The sequence below is a fragment of the Saccopteryx leptura genome, chromosome 6 (assembly GCF_036850995.1).
Source record: "Saccopteryx leptura isolate mSacLep1 chromosome 6, mSacLep1_pri_phased_curated, whole genome shotgun sequence".
Lineage (NCBI taxonomy): Eukaryota > Metazoa > Chordata > Mammalia > Chiroptera > Emballonuridae > Saccopteryx > Saccopteryx leptura.
In genome coordinates, this window is record NC_089508.1 from 66,443,040 (window position 1) to 66,457,622 (window position 14,583).

General features: G+C 43.7%; 1 long non-coding RNA gene across 1 annotated transcript in view; it reads right to left on the reverse strand.

Moving 5' to 3' along the window:
* Positions 1-916: 916 nt before the first annotated feature.
* Positions 917-14,583, reverse strand: part of LOC136377263 (uncharacterized) — a 105,345-nt gene continuing 91,678 nt past the window's right edge. The window contains exon 4 of the long non-coding RNA XR_010746269.1: positions 917-1,091. This is a non-coding gene — a long non-coding RNA (uncharacterized lncRNA). The remainder of the gene's footprint in view (positions 1,092-14,583) is intronic.

Sequence of the window (14,583 nt, forward strand, 5' to 3'; positions counted from 1 at the left end):
CATCCATGTTGTCCTAAATGTTACTATGTCATTTCTTATGGCTGAGTAGCATTCAATTGTATATACATAGCACTTCTTCTTTATCCAATCCTCTATCAAAGGACACTTTGGTTATTTCCATGTCTTGGCCATCATGAATAATGCTGCAGTGAACATGTGAGTGCATGTGTCTTTGCATAGTATTTTGAGTAGATACCCAGTAAAGGGATTGCTGGGTCATACATCATTATTTTGCTTGTTTGTTTTAATCATGTTTCAATTTGACACAGTAGTTACTAATTGCTTGCTATAGAAAGTAAAGAAATAATCTCACCTACACTTTCTTCCACCTTCCATCTTTCTGACTCTGATTTGTGTTAGTTATAATTTTACATTGTCCATAGCTTTATATTACCCAATGGCATCCTGTTCAGCCATTATAATTTTCACACTCATTTAATCTTGGTTCTAAATTTTAAGTATATTCAAAACTCACTTCTTAGTTTTGCCATTATTTTGTCACTTTTGGGGTTTTGAATGCACTTATTTGATGAAATTTTATAAAGGAGTAGGGTTATTTTAAATTAAAGAGTTTGTAGATGCTGGCTTTCCTTCATTCATTACTTGCTTTTACAGATGCAGGCACTTCCCAGGGTGGTTCCAATGTCTACCACCTCCCAGTCCCAAAATCACCTGTCACCTTTTCTAACCATCTACCTAGAGTAAAGCAATTCAAAAATTTTTAGTGAGGTATATTTTATTTAATCCACTTCAGCTATATAATTTGGTCTTTTTAGTAACCCCTAATTGATGCAATCATCACTGTAAATCAGCTTTAGAACATTTCCCCCCAATAAAAGTAGCTTGTGTTTGTCTGTTTTGTTGCTGAGTAGTATTTCTTTTTTTTCTTTTATTCAGTGAGAGGAGGGGAGGCAGAGACAGACTCCCGCATGTGCCCGATGGATGATCACACTAGGGTGTGATGCTCTGCCCATCTGAGGTGTTGCTCCATTGCTCAGCAACTGAGTGAGGGAACACTTTTTAGTGCCTGAGGCAGAGGCCATGGTGCAATCCTCAGTGCCCTGGGCCAACTTGCTCCAATCAGGCAATGGCTGCAGGAGAAGATAGAGAGAGAGAAGTGATTAGGGGAAGGGTGGAGAGTCAGATGGGTGCTTCACCTGTGTGCCCTGACCAGGAATCAAACCCAGGGCATCTACCTACATGTCAGTTCAACACTCTACCACTGAGCCAACCTGCTAGGGCCCTGAGTAGTATTTCATTATATAACTACTCTACATTTTGATTATCCATTCACCAGTTGGTGGACATTTAGGTTGTTTTTAATGTTGGGTTCTTATTCAGTAATGCTGCTATAGACATTTGTCTGCAAGTCTTTGTGTAGACATGTATTTTCATTTCTCTTGAGTAAATACCTAAGAGTGGAATTGCTGGGCTATATGGTAGTTTTATGCTTAATTTTTAGAGAAAATGGCAAACTGTTATGAAGGAGTATGAACCATTTGACATTCCCATTTACAATGTATGAGGGTTCCTATTTTACCACGTTTGCCAATATTCATTACTCTTTTCTTATTGATTATAGCCCTTCTAGTGGGTATGAATCACTTCCCTAATGAATAATGATAAATACATATTTTTGTATGTTTTTAGACACTCATTTAGATATGAAATGTCTGTTCATATCTTTTGTCTGTTTTCATTTGGGTGGTTTGTCTTCTTATTGTTCAGTTCTGAGAGTTCTTTATAAATTCTAGATACAAGTTGTTTTAGATATGTATTTTACAAATATTATTTTCCAGTTTCTTGTTTGTCTTTTCATTTTCTTAATGGTATTTTCTAAAGAGCAAAAGTTTAATTTAATAAGGCCCACTTTATCAATATTCTTTTTCATGGACAGTGCTTATGATGTCTGTCATATCTAAAATATCATTGCCTAACTCAAGGTGCCAAAGGTTTTAGTCTCCCTTTTCTTCCCAAAGTTTTGTTGTTTAAGCTTTTACTTTTAAGTCTATAATTCACTTTGAGTTCACTTTTGTATAGTGTATAAACTGAGGGTCTAACTTATTTTTTATATGTTTATATTTCATTGCCCCAGCATCATTTGTTAAATTGACTACCCTTTCTTCAAGAAAATATCTTGGCACTTTTGTAAAAATAATAATAATAATTGATTGCAAAAATAAAGATTTATTTCTAAACTCACAGTCTGCTTCACTGATTTATAGCTATTCTTATCCCAGTGCTATACTGCCTTGATTATTGTAGCTTTACAGCAAGTTTTAAAACTGGAAAGTAAAAACTATAAATTTATCCTTCTTTTTCAAATTTTTTTCAGCTATTCTAGGCATTTGCATTTGTACATAAATCTTAAAAATCTGCTCATCAATGGGGATAGGGATAAAACAGATTCCTTTGAGTCACTCAAACCACCAAAAGTCTGCTAGTCACCTTTTTTCCATAACAACAAACCCCTTATCTGCCCTATAGTCTTCCCCCCGCAAAAAAAAATCCAAGTAGCTGAAGCAATCTTGAGAAAAAAAACTAAGCCAGAGGTATCACACTACCTAATTTTAAATTATATGATAGAACTACAATAATCAAAACAGTATGGTATTGGCAGAAAAACGGAAGAACAGACCAATGTAACAGAGTCAAGAGCTTGAAAATAAAACCACGTATATGTGGACATATCATCTTCAACAAAAGAGCCAAAACCACACAATGGAGAAAAGAAAGCCTTTTTAATAAATAGTGCTGGGAAAATTGGAAAGCCACATGCAAAACAATGAAACCTGACTACACCTTGTTTCCATGCATAAAAACTAATTCAAAATGAATCAAAGACCTAAATATAAGATCTGAAACAATAAACTATATAGAGGAAAACATAGGTACTAAACTTAATAAACTTGGCCACAGGGAATATTTTGTGAATTTGACCCCAAAGGCAAAGGAAGTAAAGGCAAAAATAAATGAATAGGACTATATCAAACTAAAAAGCTTCTGCAGAGCAAAAAAAAAAAAAAAAAGACAGCCAACCAAATGGGAGATGACATTTACAAACAACAGCTCCAAATAAAAGGTCATTATCCAAAATATATAAAGAACTTACAAGCAGCCCTGGTTGGTTGGCTCACTGGTAGAGTGTCGACATGGTATGTGGATGTTCCAGGTGTGATTCCTGGTCAGGGCACACAGAAGAAGTGACCATCTGCTTTTCCCCCCTTCTCCCTCTTTCTTCTATCTCTCTTTTCTCCTCTTGCAGCCATGAGTCAATTAAAACAAGTTGGCCTGGGCACTGAGAATGGCATCATGGCCTCACCTCAGGCACTAAAATTGCTCCAGTTGCAATGGAGCAATGGCCCCAGATGAGCAAAACATCGCCCCCTAGTGGGCATTCTGGGTAGATTCCAGTCAACTGCATGTGGGAATCTGTCTCTGTGTCCCCACTTCTCACATAAGAAAAATACAAAAAATTAAAAAGAACTCACAAATCTCAGTAATAATCAAGAAAACAATCCAATTAACAAATTAGGTGAGAACCTAAACAGACACTTCACCCAAGAAGATATACAAATGGCCAACAGCAATATGAACAGATATTTATCTGTGGGAACATGCTGTGAAAACATGCAGAGGTAGGATAACAATTAGAGACAGTGAGGTGCATTAGGGTGAAAGTTCTGAGCAGATTAGAGTCCAGGGGCCTCTCTGAACCCATACTGGAAACAGTGTGGGCTGGAAACAGCAAAACAGTAGGATAAGATTTAGCAACAAAAAATGTTTAAGCGCTCAGAACAGAGATTAGGAGTCAGCATGTTTCTCACCCTTTACTTCAGCCCTGAAAATTTCTGCTTCTTTGAGTTATTTGTACTTGCTATCTGAGTAAGGCTGAGGATGGGGCTTCAGTCCTTTGATCTGCTGACCAGGACTGTTGCCTCCCCTGGCTCCTCAGTGCATTTTATCTGATCTCTGAGTAGTTTTTTGTCACTGCAACAAATGGTTTCCTGTATGAGGAACCAGAAGAAACAATCTCCCATAGCCTGGCAAAGTAGAAGAACATCTGCTCATCCTGTTTGGTAAGGGGCACAGCAGCAGGGGAAAAGCCCTTGAATGCTTGTGGTAAGGTCACTTTTAGGGATCAGGCTAGGGGATTTCTTTTTCCCTTCATCTCTTCTTCATCATGGGGAATTCCCTTTCCCCTGAGCAGCTGAGTCACAAGTTTACAGCTGCAGGGACTCCTCTAAGCTGCAGGGTGTCGAGTAATGAATCAGAATATAACTGCCCTCTTGCTCATGATCCAACAACAATGCTCTTGGTATCCAAAGGAGGGAAGTTTAGACTTAGAAGACTGGGAGAGAGTTGGATGGTGACTTCATAATTCTTTTGGCCTTGTCACAGTTCAACATCTCATGGACTGGAATTCCTGTTGCCTAGTACTCCATCCCATTCCAGCATAAGATAAGCCTACTCCAAATCCTGATGAACAGGCTTCTGATATGCCCTCTAAGACCCCCCCTCTCCAGTGAGCCCCTCCCAACTTCTCCTTCATATGAAAAGTAAGATTGAGAGATGTCTATGGAAAGGATTAGAGAAAGATGGAGAATTTGTACAAGCTTTTCCAGTGATCAGGAGTCCTGGTCAACCTGTGTGGCATGAGCCTTTGTCATTTCAGATTTTTAAGGAATTTAGAAGAAGTGTCAGAGAAAATTAGTTACAAAGCACTTTTACCAAGGGGATGGCTGAAGCAATCGGCACAGGATATGCAATGACCCCTTGGGATTGGAAAGGGCTGGTAAAAACTGTTCTCATCACCGCCCAATTTAGTGTTTGGCTACAAGAATATCAGGACACTGCCCAGCCATTGGCTATGCAAAATTTAAGAGCAAGTATACCCCATTGGCATTTATATGCTAACTAGTGCTGGTGCATATGACACCTCTCAACCTCAGGTTCAGATGAATAGGGCTGCATTTCCTCAAGTTTATCAAGCAGCCCATAAGGCATGGACATGAATACCTGATACCCTTGCCCCTGCTGGTTCCTTTGCTACCATTCATCAAGGAGCCACTGAGCCATATGTAGATTTTATCAACCACTCACAGAATACCATCTCCAGGAAAATTGATAATACTCAGGCAGCAGATGTTCTTACCCTACAATTAGCCTTTGAGAATGTTAATGCTGACTGCCAGAAAGTGTTGTTACCCCTTAAAGGGCAGAATCCTAATACAGCACAAATGATTGTGGCTTGCCAGAATATCAGCACTGAGAGTCATCGAGCGCAAGTTCTAGCCACTGTAATCCAGCCGCAAATCTGTTACAATTGTGAGAAAGAAGGACATTTTCAGAAAGATTACAGGCAGAGCTTAAGAGCAACTGTGTAGCTTGGCTTTTGTGTGCCCTAAGAAACTAATTAAAACTCACTTAAAATTTCTTATAAATTTCAAGCAAAGCAGATTGTAAAAAGCCAATATGATCTATTACTATTCTTGTTGTGTTTATGAAAATTACACATTATGTGTTTAATGTAGGGACCTGCCTTACCCTGAAGGTTGCATGAGAGGTTGCATAAGGAACAAGGAACTTAGAGCTGACCCAGCCCCCATATCCTGTTTATCTAGATTTGTAACACTTTTAACAGTTTTAAAACTTTTCTACTACCTGCCCTATGTTACTATGCCATGTGACTTCTCCCCCCACCAATAGCTAATAGCCAAGTCTGCTTTTGGAAACTGCTTGCTTGCTCAGCCTATATAAGACCTAGTTTGTAAGCGTTTGGGCGCGGCTCTCATCTGCGACGTTTTAAGAGTCTAGTGTCCCTGAGACACCCGAGAGTCCGCCCCTGCGCAGGTTAAAAGCTTGGCCAATAAATTTTCCATCTAAATTCCTGAAAGTCTCCGACATCTGTTTTGTACCCCGGTGGATGCTACATTTTGGGGGCTCGTATGGGGATCCCCTTCAGTGGGACCTTTGGTTGGAGGCCCGAAGGACAACTCGAGTTGGGTAAGTTTTGCTGGGGATCCCATGTAGTCTGTTTCTGGCTCCGGAGCATTTGCAGCCTGTGGTGGTAGACAGGATGCTGTCAGAGACCTGCCCAGGCACTCAGGGGAAAGGGCAGGATGCTGCTCCCTGAGTTATCTGTATCAGTAAAAAGGTGACCGGTCACATTAAAAATTTCTGCGCTGTGTTGCGCTGCGGTTTGGCTGTGTGCAAATGCCTGAGTTGAATGTAAGACAGGTGAGAGGAAGAAATCCGAATGAAAAACTTGCTTGTGTGTGTTTAAGTGTGTTTAAGTCTGTATATATATATATATATATATATATATATATATATATATATATATATATATATATATATATATATATATATATTTTAGTATTGTTGTTCTTGTGTGAGTTTTCATTGAGGAAGCAGAAAAGAAGAGGATTCAAATTGAGAACCGAAAAATGGGACAACAAGAGTCTGTACCCGGTTCTCCACTAGAGTGCCTGCTAAACAATTTCTCTGATTTTCAGAAAAGAGCCCAAGGGTATGGGGGACCACCTCCAGACCGAGAGACCCTGTGAACCCTAAGTCAGTTAGAATGGTCCGCCTTCAACGTAGGATGGCCCACTGAGGGAACTTTTGATCTCCCTATAGTGTTTGCTGTTCGAGCTATTATCTACCAGGTGCCCCACCCGGACCAATATTTGTATATTGATGTGTGGGTTGATATTGCTACTGAGAAGCCCGGGTATATCAGAAAGTATCTAAAGAAGGGCAAGAGAGAGAGAAGGGCGATATGTGTTACCGCAAGTAACCAGAGGACAGGGAAAAGCAACAAGGAAGTAAAAGAGAGAACCAACCCCCCAAAGCAGTCTAATGTACAGTCATCTAGAATTTACCCTGTCTTGCCTGAACCGCAAGAGGATCCCTTAGACCCAGTAAACTTCCCTCCTCCCTATCGGAGACAGGACAAACCTGATTCCACACAGCAGGAAGAAAATAGATTTTTGAGTCCACCACACACCCGAGGAGGGACAAGATATTCGACTCCTCCTCCTCAGGTGGGATCCGCTGCCATTTTGGCTCCTCCTCAGGTGGGAGCAGCTGCCATTTTGCCTCCTCCTCAGGCGGGAGCAGCTGCCATTTTGCCTCCTCCTCAGGTGGGAGCCACTGCCATTTTGCCTCCTCCTCAGGTGGGAGCCGCTGCCATTTTGGCTCCTCCTCAGGTGGGAACAGCTGCCATTTTGGCTCCTCCTCAGGTGGGAGCAGCTGCCATTTTGCCTCCTCCTCAGGCGGGAGCCGCTGCCATTTTGGCTCCTCCTCAGGCGGAAGCAGATGCCATTTTGGCTCCTCCTCAGGCGTGAGCAGCTGCCATTTTGCCTCCTCCTCAGGTTGGAGCCGCTGCCATTTTGGCTCCTCCTCAGGCGGGAGCAGCTGCCATTTTGCCTCCTCCTCAGGCGGGAGCCGCTGCCATTTTGCCTCCTCCTCAGGCGGGAGCAGCTGCCATTTTGCCTCCTCCTCAGGTGGGAGCCGCTACCATTTTGCCTCTTAGAGAAGCACCCCCGTCACTAGAAGCCGGCCCAAGCTATTCGGCTCCTCCTCAGGCGGAAGCAGCTGCCATTTTGCCTCTTAGGGAAGCACCCTCGTCACTAGAAGCCGGCCCAAGGGCCCCCTCTCATATGATTTATGTGCCTTTCTCCACTAGTGACCTCTATAACTGGAAGCACCAAAATCCCTCGTTTTCAGAAGAACCTCAAGGATTAATCTCCTTACTTGAGACTGTTTTTAGAACCCATCAACTGACATGGGATGATTGTCAACAGCTTTTGCAGACTTTGTTCACCACAGAAGAAAGAAACCGCAAAAGCCAGGAAGCAGAAAAGGCTTTCCTAGAGGATGGGGGAACAGAAAGGGAAATAGGGGATGTCCTCCCTAGACAACCACCAAACTGGGACCCCAATGTTAGCAGGGGAAGGGAGGCACTCTCTCAGTATCGCCGGGCTCTACTGCGGGGACTGAAGGCAGCAGCCAGGAAGCCTACTAATTTTAGTAAGGTAAGTTAGGTTATCCAGGGACGGGAAGAGTCCCCTGCCGCATTTTTAGAGCGGCTAATCGAGGCCTACCGGGTTTATACCCCTATAGATCCAGAGGCTGAAGAAAATCGCAGGTTAGTGAATATAGCTTTTGTGACACAAGCAGCATCAGACATTAGGAAGAAGCTTCAAAAGTTAGAGGGATTTGAAGGAGAAAATAGAAGTAAGCTGTTAGAAATAGCTCAGAAAGTATATGTAAATAAGGATGACCCGGAATTAGGAAAAGCGGCTGTCAAAATCCTCCTTGCTGCTAACAGCTCTGAAAGAAAGGAAAAAGAAGGGCAGCAACGTCGAGGTAAGGGGAGAGGCCCACCGCAGAGGCAACTAGACAAGGACCAGTGTGCATACTGCAAAGAGAAGGGACACTGGAAGAAGGACTGCCCTAAACGGCGGGCTGAAAGGCCCAACCGGGAATCACAGGTACTGCTCCAATTGAACTGACGGGGCCAGGGCTCTATCTCTGTTGGCTCCCAGGAGCCCATGGTCACCTTAACAGTCGAAGGAAAGCCTACTAGCTTCCTGGTCGACACGGGAGCCACGTATTCAGTCTTAAAGAGTCCACAAGGAAAAATACAAAAAGAAACCACGACGGTAGTCGGGGTAACAGGAAAAGCAGTATCCTACCCATGGGCCACTGCTAGGATCACTGATCTAGGCTGCGGCACCATCACCCACTCCTTTCTAGTCATTCCAGATTGTCCTTACCCACTCCTGGGTCGAGACCTCTTACAGAAGCTTCATGCCATGATCACCTTCAAACAAGAAGACAGTGGCCGGGAAAAAGGAAGCCTAGAGGTAACGGTGCCCATATCAGAAGAATACCTGATAGCGGCCCTCCAGGGAGGTAAGGACAAATCTATCAGGGTCCCAGAAGAACTAAGGCAAAAGGTACCCAGAGTGTGGGCTGAAACCAACCCGCCAGGCCTAGCCGCCCATCAGCCACCTGTTATAGTGCAGCTGTTAAGCACCGCTAGCCCTGTGCAGGTGAAGCAATATCCCGTTCCAGCGCGGGCCAAGCAGGGTATAGCACAACATCTAAAGTGGATGTTAGTAGCAGGCATCCTCCGGGAGTGTCAGTCTGCCTGGAACATGCCTTTGTTACCAGTTCAAAAACCTGGGACCCAGGACTATCGCCCAGTACAAGACCTGCGGGAAGTCAATGCCCGGGTAGAGACTATACACCCCACAGTGCCAAACCCCTATACCCTGTTGAGCTCATTGCCCCCTACGCATACATATTATTCAGTATTGGACTTGAAGGATGCTTCCTTCTGCATCCCACTAGCCCCCAGAAGTCAAGACATATTTGCTTTTGAATGGAATGATCCAGAAAATGGACTAGTGGGACAGTATACTTGGACCAGGCTTCCCCAAGGGTTCAAGAATTCTCCCACTATCTTTAATAAAGCTCTGAGCAAAGACTTGCAGGGGTTCCGAGCTGACCATCCATCAGTTGTACTGCTACAGTATGTGGATGACCTCCTCATCTATGTAGCCAAAGAAGAGCAATGCAGGACGGCCACCTTGGACCTACTCCAGGATCTCCAGCAGATGGGATATCGAGTCTCTGCCAAGAAGGCCCAGATTGTCACCCAAACTGTAAGTTACTTGGGGTATAACTTCAAGGGGGACAAAGGACATTATCCAGCCAAAGGATTCAGACTGTGTTGCAGATCCCAGAACCCACTAACAAAAGGCAAGTGCGGGAATTTCTGGGAGCAGTAGGATATTGCAGACTCTGGATATTAGGATTTGCAGAGTTGGCCAGGCCCCTCCACGAATTAACACGGGGCAAAGAAGAACAGTTTATTTGGACAGACAAGGAAAGGAAGGCTTTCCAGGCACTGAAGGAAGCCCTAGTAGCTGCCCCGGCATTGGCGCTACCAGATATGGCCAAACCTTTCCAGTTGTACATTGCTGAAAAGGGAGGGGTAGCCTTGGGAATCCTCAGCCAAGAGCTTGGGCCATGGAAGAGGCCTGTAGCATACCTATCCAGGAAGCTAGACCCCATAGCGTCTGGCTGGCCAACCTGTTTGAGGGCACTTGCTGCTACCTCAATCCTAGTTAAGGAGGCCAACAAGCTGACATTGGGTCAGGACATCCAGGTTATTGGAGAACACTATCTAGAACAAGTGCTGCATGCCCCACTGGATAGGTGGCTCTCCAATGCACGACTGACGCAGTACCAAGCACATTTATTGAATCCCCCAGCAGTGCAGTTCTTGAAGATGGCAGTCTTAAATCCTGCCACCTTGCTACCGTTGCCAGACCCATCAGTGGTCCATGACTGCAGACAGATATTGGACACTGTCACAGGGGCCAGACCGGACCTTTGGGACCAGGCCTATGAGAAGGCAGACCTCACGCTGTTCACTGATAGAAGCAGTTATGTCCGAGATGGACAAAGATATGCAGGAGCAGCCGTAACTACTCAGGACAGTGTCTTATGGCAGAAGGCATTACCAAAAGGTACGTCTGCACAGCGAGCAGAGTTAATTGGACTTACACAAGCCCTCCAGATAGCTGAGGGCAAAGTGGCCAACATTTACACGGACAGCAGATACGCCTTTGCCACTGCTCACATTCACAGTGCCATTTACAAAGAAAGAGGCTTGCTAACGGCAGGGGGAAAGGAAATTAAGAATAAGACTGAGATCTTAGCCCTGCTTGATGCCATTTGGCTTCCCTCTAAAATAGCCATAATTCTTTGCAAAGGACATCAAAAAGGGGACTCTCCAATTGTTCAAGGAAACCGTTTTGCTGACATCGCTGCCAGAGAAGCTGCGGAAGAAGGGACTGCAGACATTCTTCCACTCTTGCTTCAACCCTTGCTGCCTCCAGACCCTAAATATACTCCTGAAGAAGAGCAGGAAGGAAAGCAATTAGGGTGTAAAAGAAATAAGCAGGGGTGGATAGAACTTCCTGACACCAGACTCTACCTACCCCAAGGAATAATAGGAGAAATTGCAAAGGAAATCCACGCAAGTTCCCACTTGGGGCAAAATAAGATGGAACAACTAATTAAGAAGTACTATAGGGGACCTCAGATTAGGAATATAGTACAATCTATCTATAGTTTCTAGATGTAAGGCTTGTGCTAAGGTCAATGCTATAAACAAGAAGCTTCCCCCTTTAGTTAGATATAGGGGAAAGTGCCCAGGAGAGTTATGGGAAATAGATTTCACAGAAATGACTCCAGGAAAGGCACGATTTAAGTATCTACTTGTGCTAATAGACACTTTTACAGGATGGACAGAAGCCTTTCCCACTAAAGGTGAAACTGCTTCCATGGTTTGCAAGATCCTACTAAGAGAGATCATCCCTAGATATGGAATTCCCATAGCCGTAGGGTCTGATAATGGACCAGATCTCTCAGGAGTTAGCTAAAAGGTTAGGAATTAACTGGAAATTACATTGCATTTACAGGCCTCAGAGTTCTGGGCAAGTAGAAAGAATGAATAGGACCCTAAAAGAAACCTTAATCAAGTTAAAGGAGGAGACCGGCGAGAACTGGGTAGAGTTCCTCCCCTTCGCCTTGTTCCAGGTCAGAAGTACCCCATATGTCAACAAGTGGACTCCCTATGAGCTCATGTTTGGACAACCTACTCCATTAGTTCCCCAGCTCACTAGAGAGGAAATAGAGGTATCTAATCATAATTTCCTCAAGTCCCTACAGGCATTACAGCAGATCCGAGAGGAAGTGCGAGAACTAAGGAGGGAAAGAGGAGCAGCCCAAGAAAGCAGCACCCGAGAACCTCCACCAGAGCCTGGACAATGGGTATGGATCCTTAATCATCGCAGGGGAAACCTCGAGCCAAGGTGGCAAGGGCCATTCCAGGTATTGCTCAGCATACCTTCTGCTGTTAGAATTGCTGAGAAGCCATACTGGATCCACCTATCCCATGTGAAGCAGGCCCAGGAACCAGGAGAGAATAATAGGACATGGCAAGTGCGACGGGACCCCGATCAGCCTCTCAAGGTCACCTTCTCCAAGGAATAAGGACTCTAATATTTTATTGGACAGTAAGTTATGGACTAGAATTCCAAGAGTGGGTACTAATGAGGAGTGATGGAACAGTAATTGCCTCTAACTATACCCAGAGAGGAACTTCCTCCATCATATTTAGGGCTGACCTGTCTAAATTCTTTGGGAGTAAGCTGTGTTATAGTGATGGACTCCACTCCCCTCATTCCAACAAAGCCTATACACTAAAAGGAGTAGCAGGGGAAGTAGGTTCCAACTGTAATAATAATGAGAATTTAAATCGAGACCTGTTCCATACGGACCTATATGCATGTCCAGAAAGCAAGAACCAAAAGAGGAAAAATTGTGGAGGGGTTATTGCTGATTATTATTGCAGGAAGTGGGGCTGTGAGACCATAGTTTCTCCACAATCCTGGGCCCCAAAAGGGGGTTGTGATGTGCACATTAATATCAAGAGAGATAATTCTAAGAAGCCTAAGAATCAAAATAACCCTGAATGCAAAAATGACAATTGTAACCCAACAGTGTTGACAGTCCTTAACCCCCAAGACCCTGCGTGGATTAGAGGACGCACATGGGGTATGCGTTTATATGCATCAGGATGGAATCCAGGAACGTTTTTTACTATTAAGCAAATTCCTACCAGTGCCCCGTCAATGATTGAAGGGAAAAAAGGAGGTTTGCCCCTAGAGTCAAGAGAACATGAGCCAATAGGAAATGATACCATTCATGACCCAAAACCCATTGTAGACAGACCTCACCGACTTGGAGCAGAAGCATTAGAATTATTAGATAAAATATTTCCATATTTCAATAACACACAGCCTGAAATTACTGAATCATAGTTGGTTATGCTTAAGCCCGAGACCTCCCTTCTATTTAGGTGTTGGAGCCAACACTACCCAAAATAGCCCAAATGCACCCATACAAAATCCCTTAACCGGGACAAGCTCTGAGAAGGGCCAAGAAGTAGATGAGTGTTTGACAGACAGCTCCCTCACTCTAGCGAGATTTCATGGGAAGGGAACATGTTACTTGCTGGCTAATTTTAATTTAGAATCCTCCAACTACAGTAAATACTGTCTAGGCCAAGAAAAATTGGCCCTGCCAACTAATCAAAAAGATTTGACCATAATGAAGGCAGCTGACGGATTATGGTTTGTTTGCCTCCAAGGAATTTATAAATGCATCATTCCCACCAGTCCAACATTATGTATAAGCACATACATAATCCCACAGGTGTACTTGTATGAAGGAAATCCAAATCTGTTAGTGGCCCCCACAAGCCAAGTAGGGAGAGCTCCCCTCCTCGTCCCTATAATAGCCACTTTAGGAGTTGTAGGATCCGCTGCAGTGGGGGCCGGTGCATATGGTTACAGTGAAAACAGCCTTAAATGCTTATCACAAACCTTTTCTAAGGACCTGTCCATACTCCAGAATCAAGTTACATATTTAGAGCGCCAAGTAGACTCATTAGCCGAGGTGGCCCTGCAGAATAGGAGAGGACTTGATTTACTCTTTCTCCAGCAAGGAGGCCTTTGTGCAGCTTTAGGAGAGGAATGCTATTTCTATGCTAATCATTCCGGAGTAATTAGAGAAAATATAAGAACCCTTACAAAGAGGTTAAGAGATAGAGAAAAAGAGGAAGATAACACAAGTTGGTATGCATCATGGTTCCAAACTTCTCCCTGGTTAACTACTTTGATATCAGCCATAGCAGGACCCCTCTTAGTCCTTCTATTAGTACTAATAATTGGACCAATAATCCTAAACAAGGTTTTAGGTTTCATCAAAGAAAGAATAGAAGTTGTTAAGCTCATGGTTCTTTCTCAACCTTACACGCTCCTAGCAGGGGAAGAAAACGAGTCAAAGGTTTAACTCATGTCTAAGAAAAAGGGGGGAATGTAGGGACCCGCCTTACCCTGAAGGTTGCATGAGAGGTTGCATAAGGAACAAGGAACTTAGAGCTGACCCAGCCCCCATATCCTGTTTATCTAGATTTGTAACACTTTTAACAGTTTTAAAACTTTTCTACTACCTGCCCTATGTTACTATGCCATGTGACTTCTCCCCCCACCAATAGCTAATAGCCAAGTCTGCTTTTGGAAACTGCTTGCTTGCTCAGCCTATAGTTTGTAAGCGTTTGGGCGCGGCTCTCATCTACGATTTTTTAAGAATATAGTGTCCCTGAGACACCCGAGAGTCCGCCCCTGCGCAGGTTAAAAGCTTGGCCAATAAATTTTCCATCTAAATTCCTGAAAGTCTCCGACATCTGTTTTTTTTTTTTTTTTTTTTTTTTTAATGAATTTTTATTAATGGTAATGGGATGACATTAATAAATCAGGGTACATATATTCAAAGAAAACATGTATAGGTTATTTTGTCATTAGATTATGTTGCATACCCCTCGCCCAAAGTCAGATTGTCCTTCGCCATCCTCTATCTAGTTCTCTGTGCCCCTCCCCCTCCCCCTAACTCTCCCCCTGTCCTCCCTCCCCCCACCCCTGGTAACCACCA